Source organism: Chrysochloris asiatica, unplaced genomic scaffold (assembly GCF_000296735.1).
Source record: "Chrysochloris asiatica unplaced genomic scaffold, ChrAsi1.0 scaffold00196, whole genome shotgun sequence".
Classification (NCBI taxonomy): domain Eukaryota; kingdom Metazoa; phylum Chordata; class Mammalia; order Afrosoricida; family Chrysochloridae; genus Chrysochloris; species Chrysochloris asiatica.
The window spans coordinates 3,772,090-3,778,545 of record NW_006408714.1 but is presented as its reverse complement, the minus strand read 5'-3'; the positions used below and the strand labels follow the sequence as shown (position 1 = coordinate 3,778,545).

Below are 6,456 nucleotides of genomic sequence, written 5' to 3'. Positions count from 1 at the left end.
GATCTCCCCTTCATGTTTTGAAATGGATCATTTAAAAACCAGCAGAGTGGCAACATTGGCTTATCCCCTAATTAGAGTTCCAAGTTTTTATAATTATAATTAACCCTGTTAATAACATTCACAACTAAATCATATAATCCTGTCGGCATCTTCTCCCACCTTCTTTTATCCAGAACAATAAGACAAAGAGGAAATACATATAGTCGGCCTGGTCCCAGTTAATAATTTGGTGGGAGTTCCAAAGACCATGGCTAGAAGAGCCATATTAAAGAATCATGGCAGTACAGCCCCTCGCCCAACAGATCATCCTATTTCCTTTGAGAAAATCTTCAAGATTGTTGTTAGGTGCCATCGAGTCGGTACTGATTCATAGAGACCTTATACACAGCAGAATGAAACACTACCCGATCCTGAGCCAACCTCACTACTGTTGCCACGCTTGAGTCCATAGATGCTGCCACTTGGCCAATCTATCTTGACGGGGTTTTCCTCTTTTTCTCTGACCCTCCACCTTACCAAACACTATATCCTTCTCCAGCACCTGGTCCCTCCTGATAATATGCTCGAAGTATGAGAGACAAAGTTTGGCCATCCTGGCCTCCAAGGAGAACTCTGGCTGCACTTCATCCAAAACGGATCTATTGGTTCTTTCGGCAGCCCATGGCACTTTCAATATTCTCCTCCAACATCATAACTCAAAAGGATCAATTCTTCTATGGTCTTCCTTATTCACTGTCCAGCTTTCACATGCATATGAGGTTACTGAAAACACCATTGCTTGGGTCAGGCACACCTTAGTCCTCAAGCTGACATCTTTTGGTCATCAACTCTTTTAAAAGGTCTTGTGCAGCAGATTTGCGCAGTGCAATACATCATTTAATTTCTTGACTGCAGCTTCCGTGAGTGTTGATAGTTAATCCAAGAAGAATGAAGTCCTTGACAACGTCAATCTATTCTCCGTTGATAACAATGTTGTTTATTGGTCCAGTGGTGAGGATTTTGTCTACCAAGATTACCCCTTAGGAATTTCAAAACAATTGTTTTAACCTTTAGAGCTTAACTTTCTACCTTGAACTTAAATGGCCATGCAGATACCCTTGAAATCCACTATTTTTATAGTACTTTTATTATTGAAGGCACACTAAGGAGACTAGAAGTCCTCGTGTGGAGCCATAGGATAAGCACTCAACCTCAAGATCAATTTTAATTTCAAGGTCTCAGTTCAAATTCACCAGCCACTCTTTGGAACCTCTATTCAGGGTTGCTATGAGTTGGAAACTACTCAATGGTACTTAATAACAACAATAACAAGTAGACTAAAACAAATATATTTTTGAGAGAACTTTTCTGTAGTCACCCACTGATTACAGAGACATGTTTAAACATGTTTTGTTTGGAATAAACCTGTGCACGTATTAGCTAGAACTCTAGTACCAATACTTTTTTTTTTTTTTTATCTCTTCATTCATAGGGTAGCTAACACAACAGCATGGACACTGACAGCAAAGTGTTAAGTTGTTGAACAGGTTAAAAACAACACACAACACAAAATTGTAGATGCAAGACTTTAAAAAAGACTTTAAAATAAATCTTTGTCTATGATCATTGTGAATGAGGACAATATAAATCTCTCACTTAAATGATTGTTTCCATAGCTTAATAATACTTGGAAAAGGGCATTTAGTTGATGATTAATAAACTGAGTCCTTAATAGTTATATTATAACTGATTATTAAAAGCAATCAAGCAGTTTCTGCCTCTCTGCAGGAAATTTGCAGAACGGCCGCTATTCTTGGGCTCTACCCAGATCTCGCCTACCATCTTCATCAGAGATGTCTGTTGTTCCTCTGCCTCAAGGTACAGGGTCTCAAGGACCCTGATCCGGGTCTCAGCTAGCCTGAGCTGAACAGAAAGTGGCATTGCATAGTGTGGGTCTGACACTAGGTGTAGAGCAGTTTAGAATAGTTTGGGGAGCAGGCCTCAGGCCTAATAAGACATGGGAATGAAGCACAAGTCAGAAAAACACCTCCACTAAGTGTATGTAAAGATTCCCTCAAAATGGAAATCAAAGCCGGACGGAAGAAGTTATGCAACTAGACACAGACAGTTCAGGGAATGACTCAACCATCTTCTAAAACAAAAAGAATCATGGCAATCACAAGGACAGAAAGCAGAAAAAGAAAACTAAAAGAAAGAAGCAGATACCAGGAGATGGAAAAGGGTGAAAGCAGAGATGGTAAAAATGTAGTTGATTTAATTCTTCTGTATTCCCTCTGGAGAGGTTTATGTGCACAGTTTCTCGTATGCTGTTAAAAAAAAAAAAAAAAGGAAGCGAGATTGAGAAAATGTGGGAAATGAAACAGAAAAAGACCTCTGCAAGAATATATTTGCCTCCTGAGAAATATCTTACAAGCTCATTAGCCTTACAGGATGTGAAACAGATAACACTTCAAGAAGTTTTGAAGCAACTGATGATACAGTTGCAAAGAAAAGACCCAAATGCTTCCTTTACATTTCCTGTGACTGATTTTATAGCTCCTGGCTACTCCATGATCATTAAACACCCATTGGATTTTAGTACCAAGAAAGAAAAGAACAATGACTATCAGTCTATTGAAGAATTAAAAAAAAAAAAAAAATCAAGCTAGTATGAATTAATGTCATGGTTTACAAGCGAGAGATCAATTTTTATAAAGCTACAAAGACGTTATTACAACCAGAGATGAAATCCTTACTCAAGAGTTCAGAGCTTAAAGCAGACCAGAGAATTCATGGCAGATTTGCAGAAAACTCAAAAGCAGAAATATCAAACAGACACCTCAGAGTCAGGAGGACTGAGGCTACAGTCCAAGGGAGAAAGAAGACTCTGGAACTGCTGAAGCCTAGATGTTCAAAAGTTCCAACAAAGAAAACAAAAAGAAAGAGAAAAGTACAATTGAAGAAATATGTACAAGCAATCATTTAGAAATAACAAAGGGGGCAAACTGACTACATTGTTATGGAATCTGGAGGAAAACTGACAAGGCAGCTGGTTAATAGTGTAAATTTGAAAGGGGGCCAGATTGAAAAACAACATTGGAGCTTCTCCATCCTGTGAATCTTATTGTAGAATACCAAGTCTACAAAATTCCACTTGCAAACTAAGTAGATGGTTAAATTAACAAATGAAACAGCAGGTCTAGAAAAAAAAAAAAAAAAATCATTTGCTCAATACAATACCAACAATATATTACTCTGAACTATTAACTCAATGGGTATTTAAAAAAAAATAATTTAAAAATAATCAGTGTACTGGTTTGACATTTAGGTAGAACACTCAATATCTTCTTATTAATTAATCACTGACACAATTGAGGCTCTGTTCTGAAGAAGTTTAGACCTGCTTCAATAATATTGAAAATTTTTAGAAGAATAATATAAATATCAGATGTCTTACGTGAAACATACTTTTTATATTTGAATATTTTTTACATTCTTAATGAATAACTTTACATTTTAATACATAATTGCTATTTTTCCTTATAATTTTGTTTTATGCATCAGAGATATAGAACATTGAATCCTATAATTGTTAAGGGAAATTAGAAGTTTCTATATCACCATCTGTTGTTTGCAAGGTTCCTAGTTCCAGTGTTGATGGTCTCATTCACTACACACAAATAATCCATATAAATGTGGTGTGAAATTAATGGTCCCAACCTGATGAGGTAACTAGATGAGTAAAATATGTTCTGTTGGAAAACTAGTGCTGTTTTTCTGTGGTAAATGACATCTTCTAAGAAGTCAAATTATGAGTGGGGAAAGTAATGAAATTTAAAAAGTGTAAAATGTATTTAAGCATAGAAATGGGCCCACTCAGTATGTGTGTGTGTGCTTGGGTGTGCTTATGATTTTACAGTACAGTTACATAAACATAAATGTATTCTTATTAAAAGTGAGACAGGGCCAACCAAGAAATATTATAAGAATTCTCATAACTATATTGGTCTTACTGTTTCCCAAGTCTAGAGTTACAGGACCTATTTATCCTAGCACTTAGATCTATCTGGACAAATCATATAATTTAATATTGGAAATCTTCATCCTTAAACATATGCTATTGTTCATTTTCATAGATCTTCCTAAAAACATGGTTTTTAGGTATGTCAATTATAAATCATATACTTTGAATTATTCTTATTTTATCCAGGAACTCTCTGCCGATGACTTGCCAGCCATCTGTTTATTTCCATGAATCTGTGGCTAATTTTCCAAGTTTCTACTAAGCTTTGAAGATTATTCTAATATACCAAAATAAATTTTTCAGCATTTTATTCTTTTCAGAATATTGCATTATGTGATCTAGGAGGAGTAAAAAATAAATTATACTTAGTGATAAAGGTAGGCCCAAGAGTACCCACATTCTAATCCCTGAAACCTGTGTCTATACTATACCCACATGGCAAAAGAGACTTTGTAGATGTGATTAAGGATAGTGAGATGGAAAGATCATTCTGAATTACCTGGTGGATACAATGTAATAGAAAGAGAGAAGATGTAGGGTCACAAACAGAGAAAGAAATATAATTATGGAAGCAGAAACAAAGATCAGAGAGATAAAGAATGGAGGTGGTTTCTAGAAGCCAGAAAATGCAAGGTACCAGACTCCCCTTTATAGCCACCTGAAGAAATATATCTTGTGGTGGTTATGTGCTGTGGAGTCAGTTCCGACTCATAGGCACCTTGATTTACTTAGCAGTTCTTCTGACTTATACAACTTTGTCTCTCATACTTTGCACATATTATCAGGAGGGACCAGTCCCTGGAGAAAGGCATTATGCTTAGTAAAGTAAAGGATCACTGTAAAAGAGGAAGACACCCAATGAGATGGATTGGCACACGGGCAGCTGCAATGGACTTAAGTGTAACAATGATTGTGACATTGGTGCAGGACTAGGCAGTATTTCACTCTGTTGAGGAAAAGGTCATTATGAGTCAGTACTGACTGTACAGCACCTAACAACAACAACATAGAACTGTGGGATAATAAGTTCATGCTATTTAGAGTAACTAAATTTCTAGTAATTTGTTACAGCTGCAATAGGAAACAGATATGCTTCATCCTTCTAGGACCTATGGGTTCATCATGTAAAAGATGAAAACTACAAAGACTATTAGAAACAAATTCTGTAGCACTCTAGGGTAAAAGAAAGGGGGTCATCAGAGACTATCAGATCTTTTGAGATATACTGCTGGTATAAATCAGACTTTGGTCTGGGCTTTAAAAATAACAAAAGCATGTAAATAAACCATCTCTTTGTCTCACAAAATGTTAAGTTTTGGTGGGGCTATATAAATGATCTCCATTCAAACTTCACTGAAACTTGCTACCTGCCTTGCTGCATCATCATCCAAATAGTCTGCTGGTGTCCCAGGATATATATTTCACAAATTCTCATCAATATTATCATTAATTTGTTCTCAGTACTTTGATACTGTCTGTTCCCAAAAGTTATTTAGATTTTGCATAACATTGTTGTTATTAAGTTCTGTTGAGTTGGTACTGACTCATAGAGACCCCATATAAGTTTTCCAAGGCATGGCTGGTGAGTTTGAACCCTCGATCTTGCAGTTCAAACTGACCTTGCTATCCGTGCTTTGTCCTACAGCACCACACCATGGGAACTGATAACCTTCATAAAGACTCTGATGTCATTACAATGGATGCTAACTCCTAGCCCTAATTAAGCTGAATGTTTTCTGAGTAGTATGTTATCTTGTTTTCTACTGACACCTCACTATGAAGGATCTCAAAGTTTTCCCATATAGATATCAGAAAAAAAACTTTCTCCTACAGTTCAACGTCTTGTCAACTGGCAAAAATGGAGTGAAAATATCTCATTCAATTTCTGGCATCCAGTCCCATCTGCGTAGATTTAAGTTTGGAGTTCAGGAAGGAAAGGAACATTTTAGGTCGTTGATGGCAGTTTGAGTGCCAATTCTTCATACAAAAAATGTCCAATTTTCACATCAAATGCATTTTTAAAGGTGTATATATCTCTAAAACTCACTTCTTTAGCAGGAAGCTAGCATTTTATAAGAATTCAATTTCTAAGAAAAAATATTCTGTGAAAGTTAAAATTCTGAAAAATTCTGAATTGATAAATTAAATAAATTTATAATTATATGACATGGATTTCAACTTGGTTTACATTGTTTTAAAAATTAGGTATTGAATTGTTTTATATCTACAAAATGGAAATTTCTTGCTGTTCAACCTAATGTAAAATTTTTATAAAAGCAACAAAATACTATATTAATGTTGGTATTTTTACTTTACTTTAAAGGAAGGTAAGTGAATTTCATTTTTATGATCCCTATACTCTGGTAGCGTAGTGGTTACGACTCGGGCTGTGAACCGCAAGGTCAGCAGTTCGAAACTACCAGCTGCTCCGCGGGAGAAAGATGAGGCTTTCT

The 6,456-nt window shown here is 35.9% G+C and overlaps 2 pseudogenes; both read left to right on the top strand.

The window, feature by feature from the left end:
- The first annotated feature begins 1,996 nt into the window (after positions 1-1,996).
- On the top strand, positions 1,997-3,144 carry LOC102811180 (annotated as a pseudogene).
- Positions 3,145-4,129: 985 nt separating this feature from the next.
- The window catches only part of LOC102810798, a 25,050-nt pseudogene continuing 22,723 nt past the window's right edge, over positions 4,130-6,456 (top strand).